We start from the raw sequence: 12,829 nt of genomic DNA, 5'->3' as shown, positions 1-12,829 counted from the left end.
AATTGCACCAGCCTCCACCACTTCCTCTGGCAGCTCATTCCATTCATGTACCACCCTTGTGTGACAAAGTTGCCCCTTAGGTCTCTTTTATATCTTTCCCCTCTCACCCTAAATTTCTGCCCTCTAGTTCTGGAGTCCCCCACCCCAGTAAAAAGACTTTCTCTATTTGTTGTGGTTCTGTTCGCCGAGCTGGGAATTTGTGTTGCAGATGTTTCGTCCCCTGTCTAGGTGACATCCTCAGTGCTTGGGAGCCTCCTGTGAAGCACTTCTGTGATATTTCCTCCGGAATTTATTTATCCTATCCATGCCGCTCTTGTTGTTATAAACCTCTGTAAGGTCACCCCTCAACCTCCAACGCTCCAGGGAAAACAGTCCCAGCATATTCAGCCTCTCCCTATAGCTCAAATCCTCCAACCCTGGCAACATCCTTGTAAATGTTTTCTGAATCCTTTCAAATTTCACAACATCTTTCTGATAGGAAGGAGACCTATCAGGAGACCTGATAGGAAGCACACAATATTCCAAATGTTGTGTGATTTTAAACTTAGAGAAAGGAGGGGCGAGGTAATGATTTTGGAAAAGGACTTGGGAATGAGATTGGGAACAGTCACTGTGGAACGAAAAATTGATTCCACAGAGGCTGTATTAGAATTTCAATAGAGTCCAACCTGAAACCACTTGGCTGCTGCAAGCCATTTACTGGCAGACAGAAGAGATCAAGATATCACAATGTCTGGGCAGTAATGTACAATCTCAAAATATGTCCCACAAAGTATATTCACAAATCTATCACTTGCAAGGTAACTGGACTGAACAGTCCCCCTTGTCTGGTTCTTTAGTTAATTAGGTTCCTAGGCTTCAATCCCTACAGTGAAGCCTAAAGTGTCTCTGCTTTGTCATCTACTCTGTGCTTAGCTATTAAATTCCCTCTTTTATGTCCCAAAATACAGATGCTTTGTCTCAATAAAACAATTCATTTATGTCCACTCCAGCTCAGTCTCTTGGATTCTAGAACACCAAGCAGATTTAAACATCTTGAGCTCAGAGTTATTTGGTCATTGCCAGTTCTTACTGAACATTTGTAGAGACATCTGCTCAGCAAAACAATTATTTATCAATTAATCTACGATAATTTCACTCAGCACAGTTCATATTACACCAAGCAGCATCAATCAAGTGTTTAGTTTACATTTGACATATCCTCTTACAGCTCGCGTGATAATTCACAAACCACAATTCATTCTTAGACATATAAATCCTCATTATAAAAAATATAGAGAAGGGAGAAAGTTAGTTTACTTCCTCGAGTGTGTGAAAGTGGATTCGATGTTGGAGGCCATGACCTCAGTACTTTTTGATTTGGGGGCAGATTACTGTGTCAATCAACACCTGCATTTATGCTGTTCTTAGGGGCTGAAGGATTTCAAAATAGTGGAAGCCCAACAATATGCTAGCTCAGGTAATACATTCCCAGAATCTTCTTGTGAGACAGAGTTCATGAACCTGTTTAATGATGGCCCTTAGAACTCTTTGACTTAACTGATGTTGTATCACTGGAGTGTAGGAGGTTGAGAGGCAACCTTATAGAGGCTAATAAATTCAAGATGGGTCTAGATAGGGTTAATGGTCAGTATCTTTTCCCGAGGGTTGGGGATTTCAAGACTAGGAGTCATATTTTTAAATTGAGAGGAGAGAGATTTAAAAGAGACACAAGGGGCAAATTTCTTTACACAGAGGGTGGTTCGGGCATGGAATGAACGTCCTGAGGAAGTGGTGGATGTGGGTACAGTTACACCATTTAAAACTACATGAACAGGAACAGCTTACAGGGATATGTGCCAGGAGCAGGCAGGTGGCACTAGTTTAGTTTGGGATTATGCTTGATAAGAACTGGTTGGACCGAAGGGTCTGTTTCAATACAGTATGACTCGATAAGAGCAGGGCAGTTCCTCAGTGTCTTTGCCAATATTTAGCCATCAATTAACATTGCTAAAAAAAAGGCTCATCTTGTCATGATTACTCTTCTGGGATTTGTTGTGTACAAAGACAGCTGTATGATTCTATGACTCTATGCCAATGGTTAACCATTGTTTATAATATATGCTTCATCAAAGTTAATTTCATTCATTATAGCTTCCTTGAAATTTCATCCTTTAAATTCAACAGGATTTTGGAAAACTACCCAGTGGAGTTTGGTTTGAAATGTATCTTGCTACATAACACTGTTGCATAACAAGTTCTTTAACTTTTTAGCTTCATGGTATGTGACTGAAGCTGGAGAAGTGTAACCTTCACCCTAGTCCCACTGCATTATGGGTCACATCATAAAATAAAAATGCCATTTCTAATTACTACAATGACCAATAAAATACTTAGAAGTACCAGCTTTCAAATAATATGATCTCCCAATCAAGTTTTGTAAAGAATACAATTATTGGTTTAAAATCAAAACAACATTTATTCAATGAGGATTCAACAATTTGTTATATACAGTCAGCGATGTAAAAGTATAAATGCTTATTTGTCTAAACACAAAAATACACTCTTCAGGAAAAGACAATTAACAGAATTTCTCAGCAGAGTTGGTTATTCTTGAAGGCAAAAGGAAAAAGTACAGAACTTTCCAGAATTAGTTACTCTGATGTCCTAGCAGGCGTATCACAAATCTACAGTAATCCTTGAAGTCTTCCAGCCAAATCTTGCTCAGTAGATACAGCCTTGTGCCCCTTTTCCCAATCATTCTTCAATAGAATGATCTCATCCTGAATTCATCAAGGGGGTTTTCTTTTCAGAAATGGAAGTGTTCAGCTGGGCTGCTTGTTCTTTGCTTTATTCTTGCGCAGAATGTGGGCACTGCTGTCAAGGCTGGCATTTGTAGCATGTCCGTAATTACCCTTGAGCTGGGTGGCTTGCTGGGTCATTTCAGAGGGCAGTTAACAGTCAACCGCATCGCTGTGGGTTAAAGGTCACATGTGGCCCAACACCAGGCAAGGAGGCAGATTTCCTTCCCAAAACAGGATGAGTGAACCAGATAGGTTTTTACAACAAGGTCATTATTAGGCTAACTTTTAATTCCAGATTTTATTGAAATCAAACTTCATCTGGCCTGATGTGGTTCAAATCCCTTTCCCTTAGATAATGAGGCTGGATATCGGCATTACTTAGCCTGGCAACATTGCCGCGACACCACCAGCTCCCAGAAGCAAGCTCTGAGTGAGGTTTACACCAACCCAGCTTGTCCTTAAGATGTTTTCTTTGAATTAACCTCTAGGTGGTGCAAGCAGCATGGATGGTCAAAGAGATTCCCTATGCCACTCTCCAATGACAGGAAGCAGCAGCCAGTCCCAGAAAAGCCACTGCAGCATGCCTGTTGTCATTCCATGTTAGTGATGGCGGTCTGGTTTTGAGGCCTTAGGGGGAGCAACTGTGGCAGTGCAGTAGCATCCTAGTTGCAGCCTGGAACCTGAGGAAGTGGTGAGGGGGAGCAGCTATAACACCTGCCCCAGGGGAATGGCCCTTCTGGCTGCAGGAGGAGTGCCTCCCCGCAGAGTGTGGCAGAGGACGAGGGGTGAGTGATGGTAGGGTCAGCACAGTGAAGGGGCCTGACTCTGCAGCCACCAGCAGAGAGGGGCACTCAGCCTGCTTCCTGACAGTTAGTTGACGTCACACACTGCATCTGCATAGGCTGCCATTAATAATAATAATCAGTCTATAGTGTTTTCATAACACTACCATAAAGGCCTATTACAGCACCAACTACAAATTTAGCAGATACAACACGCACATGTGAATGTTTTCTCAATGTACTTTTCCATTTAGATTGGGTGACAAATGAGTTTTGAATGTATTTTGGAATAGTGACACTCTGAGTGGTTTTAAAACATAACTCATTGATTTGGGACATTTAAGGTTTCTAAATACATGACAAAATAATAATTGGAAATTTGCCCATCTTTGAGGAGGCTTTCCTCGGTCTGTTCCACTCTCCGGGTAGAATATAAGAGGATGGTTGCCTGATAGTTCTCTCAGTTCTGCTTTCACAACAATGCTTACTATTTCTCTAAACTACCCATTCATCTTCAGTTGAACCTCCAATATCTTCCTCTTTCCTCCATCCTCAATGCATCAAAACCAAGATTCCTTGCGCTATCTCTCACATTATCCCAGGATCACCAAACAGTTGCCCTCTGATAATCCAAAGACTCTTAAAACTCGCCCTGCACATTATGACGACTTCCTTTTCATTCCATTTTTGCCTTGAGTGCTGCTCACAAGGTCAACCTTGCCCATGGAAATATTGTGTCTCAATCACGAAGATATGGCCAGGTACTCTAGCTCTGAAAGCAAGTAAAAGTGCAGTGGTCCTCACTGGAATGTCCATACCAAGGTACCTGGACAGATCCAAATCAATGAGTTCGCTCACCTCAGTTGAGATAATGTGAGATCTACCACCACTAACTGCCTTTAATATCTTTTGGTTCAGGAATAACAAATGATCTTGTGAACAAGTTACCCATTTTCTCTTTCCCTTTGGAAATCTATTTGAGGTAACAATTGAGCCACTCAGCCACTGACACAAAGAAACATTGTCTATACACACCCTGGCCAGTTCAGTGTCCATATTTGCACACGTTCAGAAAGTGTGGGTTCACTGCCAGTAATTTTCAAACTGTTAGTTTCAATGGATGGCAACTGGCAGGTGTTAGGCAAAAAGATTTCCTGACTGTGGTTGCCATGTGAACCTTCCAGCAGCTCAGACTCACAAATAAGGATTTTATAAAAATTCATTCACAAGATGAGGGTGTCAATGACCAGGCCAGCATTTATTACCCATCCTTAATTGCCCAGAGGGCAGTTAAGAGTCAACCACATTGTTATGGGTCTGGAGCCACATGTAGGCCCAGAACAGGTAAGGATAGCAGATTTCCTTCCCTAAAGGACACTAGTGAACCAGATGGGCTTTTCCAACAATCAACAATGGCTTCATGGTCATCATTAGATTCCTAATTCCAGATTTTTTCTATTCAATTCAAATTCCACTGTGGCGGGATTTGAACCTGTGTCCTTAGAATCTCAGCTGGATCATTCCTGATGAAGGACTCCTGCCTGAAATGCCGATTTTCCTGCTCCTCGGATGCTGCCTGACCTGCTGTGCTTCTCCAGCACTACTCTAATCTTGTCTCTGGATTAATAGTCCAGTGATAATATCACTGGGTCATTGCCTCTCCTTACTTGGAGTTGAAGACTACTAGAGTCTGCAGTACCAAACCTTACCCCAACAATACTCATGAAGCTCGACATCATTCCCGGACAAAACCACCCATTTCATTAGTACTCCAACCATCACCTTCAACCTTTACAACTGATGCACAGTAACAGCAGTGTGTACCGACCATAAGATACTCTACAGCAACATACCAAGTCTCCTTCAATGCCATTTTCCAAACCTGTGGCGTATAACATCACCACCAAAGGCAGCAGAGATTGGAAACAGCAGCCCCTGCAAGGATCCTCTCCAAATCACAGACCAATTAAAAGCAAAATGCTGGAAATCTGTAATAAAATCAGAAAGTGCTGGAGAAGCTCAACAGGTCTATAAGCATCTGTGGATCGAGGAAGAGAGCTAATATTTCCGATATGAGTTAATGAGTTTGATGTGACAGTTCTTCAGAACGTGCAAATCTGCTGAGGTTCTCCAACACTGTGTGTTTAGGTCACACACAATACTGACTTTGAACTGTATTGCTGTTCCTTCACTGTCACTGGGTCAAAATCCTGGACCTCTCTTTCTGATAGCACCATGGATGTACATACACCTAATGACTGCAGCAGTTCACCATCCTAAGGACAGTGATCCTTATTGCCAGTGATGTTCTAATTAGACATATGAACAAAAAAAATTCTGAACAGAGCAGGGAAAGAAATGAAAAATAACTTTCTTGTTTCCTTAGATTAGTAGATAGAGTCATAGAGAGGTACAGCACAGAAACAGACCCTTCTGTCCAACTTGTCCATGATGACCAGATATCCTAAATTAATCTTGTTCCATTTGCCAGCATTTGGCCCACATCCCTTCTATTCATGTACCCATCCAGATGCTTGTAAATGTTGTAATTGTACCAGCCTCCAACACTTTCTTTGGCAGATCATTCCATACACGCACCACCCTCTGAGTGAAAATGTTGCCCCTTAGGTCCCTTTTAAATTTTTTCCTCTCTCACTTTAAACCTATGCCCTCTAGTTTTGGATTCCCTTACCCTGTGGAAAATTCCTTGACTGTTCACCCTATCCATGCTCCTCATGATTTATAAACCTCTATAAAATCATCCCTTAGCCTCCAATGCTCCAGAAACAACAGCCCCACCTATTCAGCCTCTCCCTATATCTCAAATCCTGCAACCCTGACAACATCCTTGTAAATCTTTTCTGAATCCTTTCAAGTTTCACAACATCCTTCCTACAATAAGGAACTGGAATTGCACACAGTATTCCAAAAGTGGCCTAACCAATGTCCTGTATAGCTGCCACATGACCTCACATCTCCTATACTCAGTGCTCTGACCAAAAAAGGAAAGCATACCAAATGCCTCTTTCACTACCTTATATACCTGCATATCAACTTTCAAGGAGCTTTTGAGTGAACTTGCACTCCAAGGTCTCATTGCTAGGCAACACTCCCCAGGACCTTACCATACTGAAGGAACATTAAGGAAACAGCACCTGTCCAGAGTAATACTCCGTTGTAATAGTCTTTGGAAACAGTCCTCACTACTGACACAGAGTAACTGTCCATACATCTGTACAGAATGTATCGTCATCGTCGTAGTTGTGGTCCACAGTAACGATCATAGTAGCGATTTTAGTATGACTCCATTTGTGAATGCAGAGTCATATATCTCCCCATATAGCTCAGTACATAATTATTATATATAGATGCATTGTATCGGTCCATAATGGTCCATATCAGTCCAGTGGTTAGCACTGCTGCCTCACAGTGCCTGTAGACCCGGGTTCAATTCCCGACTCAGGCGACTGACTGTGTGGAGTTTGCACGTTCTCCCCGTGTCTGCGTGGGTTTCCTCCGGGTGCTCCGGTTTCCTCCCACAGTCCAAAGATGTGCGGGTCAGGTGAATTGGCCAAGCTAAATTGCCCGTAGTGTTAGGTAAGGGGTAAATGTAGGGGTATGGGTGGGTTGCGCTTCGGCGGGTCGGTGTGGACTTGTTGGGCCGAAGGGCCTGTTTCCACACTGTAAGTCTAGTTTAGTCTAGTTTAATGCATTCAGCATTGTACTGGATGATAATATCCAGTGGATTGGTCTCCTTATAGTTTCAGTCCATATTATGCAGTACTTAGTGCTGTTCTATAGTGCGAGCACATATTATACAATGTGTAGCAATAGCCCATGACAGTAATCAATCAGAGACTTTACATTGTCTTGCTTCATATCTGATTTGTGTCATTCACGACATGCAAATGTAGAAAATATTTGCACTAATCGTTTGTAGTCTTAGTATAAAGGTATATAACTTGACCATTGACATCCCTCCATGTTCTTATTTTCACTTAAGTTACAAATGGAATAATTCAGAGTTTCTAAAATTTTATTTTTCTTTCATCTCAGGTTGATGGAATCACTTTGGAAGGCATAATGGAAAAACTGCCAACAAGTTATTGACTTCCATTCTTAAATTATTAATTTGAAATAAGAGCAAATATATGAAGTTTTTAAAGGATGTTACGTTGGAGAGTGGTGCATTTGTTGTCATTCATATATTCAATGATGTGAATTGGATGTTGTGCAAACAGGCTGATGTACAGTAAAACTGAAAAATATAATGTTGATAAGCAGATCATTGAATTGTTGCACTAATGCACAGAGAATGGTAATCTATTTCTAAGGAAATAAAAAAAATCATTTAAAGTATTGAAAATAAATATTGCCTCTGAAATTATGAAACAATCTCGTGTCCATCTCAAAATAGAGAAACTCCGCATTGAAATGGCAGAAGTTTCCACAAAGGTTCTCCCGTTTGCCAAAGAAATCCCAGGAAAACCTGTGCATCTATCACTTCTAACTATTTCCAAAGTTTTAGCAGTTCTTCTGACAAAGCTATGGGAGGATGATTGGGAAAAGCTCAATGGAAATTGAATCCTGTTAAGCTTTTGCACAGAGATATCTCTGCAATGGAGTTTCAAAACTTGTCAAAAAAAATCTAATAGTCTGGTGTGGAGATGCTACTTGGTGCATTCGCACTGCTTTGAAGGAAAGGTCTGCTCTATTTAATATTAATAATGTAAATGGATGAAACACAGTATTACAGGCTGTGCCTGAACTGGAGTCTGGCATACGAAGATAGTCAGGACTACACAGACTAACATGTTAAAAGTCTGAATCGGGGATGCGTATGTGGTTGTCACTTGCTGACACTGTTCATTTTCTACAGGATGCAAGCCCTGCTGATGCTAATGGGACTAAAAGATTGTGGAGACACATTCTATGGTCCTAAATTTTCTCCCCCATTACTGTACCATTCGCTGTCACAGAGAACTCCATGCAAGTTTTCTGGATGAATGAATTTGCACATAGTTTAGGTGTTGAACAAATGCATTCTAAAACAACTGGGGATGACGTAGGTCCCAGGATACTCTTCAGTGCAGAAGTGGCACAGTGCCTGAAGGCTTCAACCCTTAATAGGGCACTTGAGGACTGCAGGTTTTACTCTTGACTCCTTTCTCCAGATGAAGGGCTTTTGCCCGAATCATCGATTTTCCTGCTCCTCAGATGCTGCCTGACCTGCTGTGCTTTTCCAGCACCACTCTAATCTAGACTCTGATCTCCAGCATCTGCAATCTTCACTTTTGTCCTTTCTCCGTTATCCACTCAGGGCATCTCTCAACCTCAAATGCAGTCCCTGTTGCCAGACTCAACTGGGTCTACAGCACACAATGCCGGTGCAGCATCTTGCCAATGGGCAGTGAATATTTCACAGGAAGGCCCTCCTAGGAGAAACGACTGGAGCGACAAACTTCTGGACCATGCCAGAAGGAAGTGGGCCTGTCGCTCATTGCCAACTTCTCGGAGTGTGGTGGGGGCAGGACTAATCAAAATCAAAAAAGGTGTGGTGCTAAGCACAGCCGGTCAGACAGCATCCAAGGAGCAAGAGATTCGACATTTCGAGCATAAACCCTTCATCAGGAATGTGGATTCCTGATGAACAGGTCATGCTAGAAAAGGCAACTCTCCTACTCCTCAGGTGCTGCCTGACTGGCTGTGTTTTTCCAGCACCACACTTTTTGACTCTGATCTCCAGCATTTGCAATCCTCACTTTCCCCTAGGTCTAATTGAAACATTTACAAGTGAATTAGTCCATGATTTGTAAAAGGGGAACATGCAGGATTATGAGGGGAAGGTGTGAGAATTGACCATGGGCCAAATGGTCTTCCCTGGGCTGTAATAATCCTGTCTTTGGCCACACTGTCTTTTCTCCAGTCAACATTCTTCCCTTCATCCATAAAGATTAGTTTGGGTATGTCACATACTTCCAGAGTCATTTGGGAATATACAAGGAAATTGACCAAGTCGTGATATGGGGTTAAACAAAAAATGTATTTCTGGGGTAGGACTCTAGCACTGAGGATGAACAGAACTGAAGGAAAAAAAGGATGAAAAATCACATGTATGTGAAGCCAGAATGGGTCACTCAATGGAAACTCTCAGAGATCTACAATCTCTTCATTTCTACCTGACTCAGGAGAGTATGAGAGCAACAGCATTCAGTTCACACTGGTCAATCTTTCCAGAGCATGGTTTGATGTTGTGTCACCATACCATAGACACTGCTCTCTCATTAGAGTGAAGTGACTGGTGGTGATTTAACCTGAAGGCCACCAGACCTCAGGCAGGGGAAGAGGTTGAGAAGGAGAGTCCTTCATGGTAACCTCAAACCAGTGATGGGAATTGAAGCCAGACTGCTGGCATCACGCTGCTCTGTAAACCAACAATCCAGACAACTGAGCTAAACCGATGGAGCATGGCTTGAAAGAAGAAAATTGCCAGGCAAGGTGCCATAGGCTCAGTTTAGGACACATGAACATAAATACTCAGAGCAGGAGCAGGCAATCAGCCCCTCGAGTCTGCTACCCTATTTAATACAATCATGACTGATCTCATCTCGCCCTCAACTCCACTTTCCTGCTTGCTCTCCATAACCTTCAACCACATTACTAATTAAAAATCTGGCCATCTACTCCATAAATTTACTGAATGCCCTCGCATCCACTGCCTCTGGTGTAGTGAATTCACAACCCTTTGAGAGAAATAATTTTTCTTCATCTCTGCTAGCCCTTCTCCTAATACACTATGATCTCTTGTTCTAGATTGCCCCACTAGAGGAAAACCCTCTTGACAATTACTTTGTCAAACTCTTTCGGAATCTTATATGTCTCAATTAGATCTCCCCTCATTCTTCTAAACAGTAGAGTATAGGCCTAACCTGCTCAGTCTCTCTTCATTAGACAGACCTCTTACCTCTGGAATCAACCTTGTGAACCTCCTCTGAACTGTTTATGATACAACAACATCCCTCCTCAAGTAAGGAGACCAACATTGTGTGCAATACTCGAGGTATGGACTCTCAAATAATTTGTATAGTTGCAATAACACTTGCCTACTTTTATATAAGTTTCTTTAGCAATAAATTCCAAAATTCCATTTGTCTTTCTTATTACCTGCTGTACCTGCGTTTGAGTTTTCAGCAGTTCATGCACCAGAGCCTTCTGCACCAAAGCACTCTGATGTTTCTCGCCATTTAAAGAATAACATCACACTGATCCACGTAGACGTCATCTGCCAAATTTTGGCCCATTCACCTGATTTATCTATATGTAAATTTCTTCTTTCTTCACTGCAACTTACTTTCCCAACTATTTGTCCACAGTACCTTCTATGTTCACATCCAGGTCTTGAATATAGAATGCACAAAGATGGGAGCCAAGGACAGAACTCAATGTGACCTCACTAGTTATTCCTTGCCCATCAGAGAAGAGTCATTTCTCCTGATTGTCTGCTTTCAGTCGGTTAGCCAATCAAATGATTAGCTAAGCTGAAAAATTAGCCCTAACCTCATGTGATCTCACTTTGTATGAATGTTTTGTCCGTACTGGATTTTGTTTAATTTGGTCAGATTGATTGTCAAAGCTGCCCGTTCATGTTGAGTCCACTACTAACATTTTAAAAAGTTGACTCAATATGTTTTCAATCCTTTGTGAAGCCCAATAAAGATATATATAATGAAAACATTGAGTAAATTCTGGGCTTTTTTTTATGTAAACATAGGTATGCTTGGTTTAAAGCTTATGTACACCCCCTATCTTTCACTTCAATTTCCTGCACACCATAAAGACCAGCTAGGACCTGGGACTTGGAGTGTCTTGGTCTGATGTTCCTCCACTATTGCTCTGATTAAACCATTAGGAATGTGCAAGAACACGTCTGGTTCTGAGTTCCTGTCTTCATTCAACATCAATGAAGTAGAGATTAGGAATCTGTGGTGAGTAAGTTCAGCCTGTTTGACAATATGGGATTAAATTTGATATCAAATTTATTAATAGTATGAAAGCTCAGAAATTGTTACTTTATCAGCTTAAGAGAAAGGTGGGTTTTATAAAGCAGTTCCTGATGCAGGTGCACATATATTGGGAGTAAATACTGAGGATTCACATTCAAATGTCAGTGCACAACATGGAACATTTCTTTCACTTAAACAAAACAAACCCTATTCATGGTGCATAAGAATGGCCCAAGTGTCATTATAAACTTCTTGCATTCAAAATGATAACCAATAGGACATTCAAGTCCTGTCTGTTTAGTAAAACCACCCCAAAGCAGTTCAAGCCCCTGGAGATGTAACATCAAACAAAGTTGTTACTAGCTTTCATCTTATTGAAACACATAAAAACATATTGATGGAAAGACCCTTGTAATTTTTACACTAAAGCTCAGCAGCTGTGGCCTGTCCAGCTCCATGACATGTATCGGACTGTTTACAGATATCCCATTACACTGTCCACCTTGATTTGAATGATCTAAAAGGGCTGTACATCCTGTACGTCTTTAGCTTGGGCGTTAGAATCCTGTGCATCTTGGAAATATAGGGAGGGGTATTAGGTCAGTAAAACCCCTCAGGCCTGTTCTGCTGAAAGTGAAGTAATAAAACGTGTGCTAAGCAGATGTGAAACTGACTAGCTCAAGAGTTAGAAATCCACTTTATTCACATTGCAATCTACTCTTACTTTGATACTTTTATCGATAAACTGAATTCTGCTGCTCTGGCCACACACACCCTTGTTGGATCTATGCGCTGAAAGCCAGCTTGAGAAGCTTGCCACAACACTACCTGAACCAAGCTCCTGCTATATGTTGAACATTGCCTTAAAATTACCAGCAAATCTCCAACCCTGCCCTGCGCCTTATCTCTTCTCATTATCCAATCTGACCTTGAGCATGCCCTCAGTCTGACTTGAAAGCTTTCTGTCTCACTTGTGTTCCAATCCTGCATGACTATTATTCTTACCCAACTGGTACTCCATGCCTCTATCATAGCAATATGGCCAATAGTAAACTTGTTTTCCTCCCGCCTTTACTAAAGCCAGAATTTTGTGTCGGACCTAACCTTCAGCTGCTCCCTTACAGATCATGTCCTCCTCAATCATACCAGAGAAAGGCAGCACATAGAATAGAGAGGAAAAGGTGACAAATCTGAACAGGAAGAAAAGTGTACGGGAGTAAATGAAAGAGGAAATCACCAATTAGTCAGACACAGACACAGA

Source organism: Hemiscyllium ocellatum, chromosome 24 (assembly GCF_020745735.1).
Source record: "Hemiscyllium ocellatum isolate sHemOce1 chromosome 24, sHemOce1.pat.X.cur, whole genome shotgun sequence".
Taxonomy (NCBI): Eukaryota; Metazoa; Chordata; class Chondrichthyes; order Orectolobiformes; family Hemiscylliidae; genus Hemiscyllium; species Hemiscyllium ocellatum.
The sequence above is the reverse complement of the archived record's forward strand: the minus strand, read 5'-3'. Positions refer to the sequence as shown.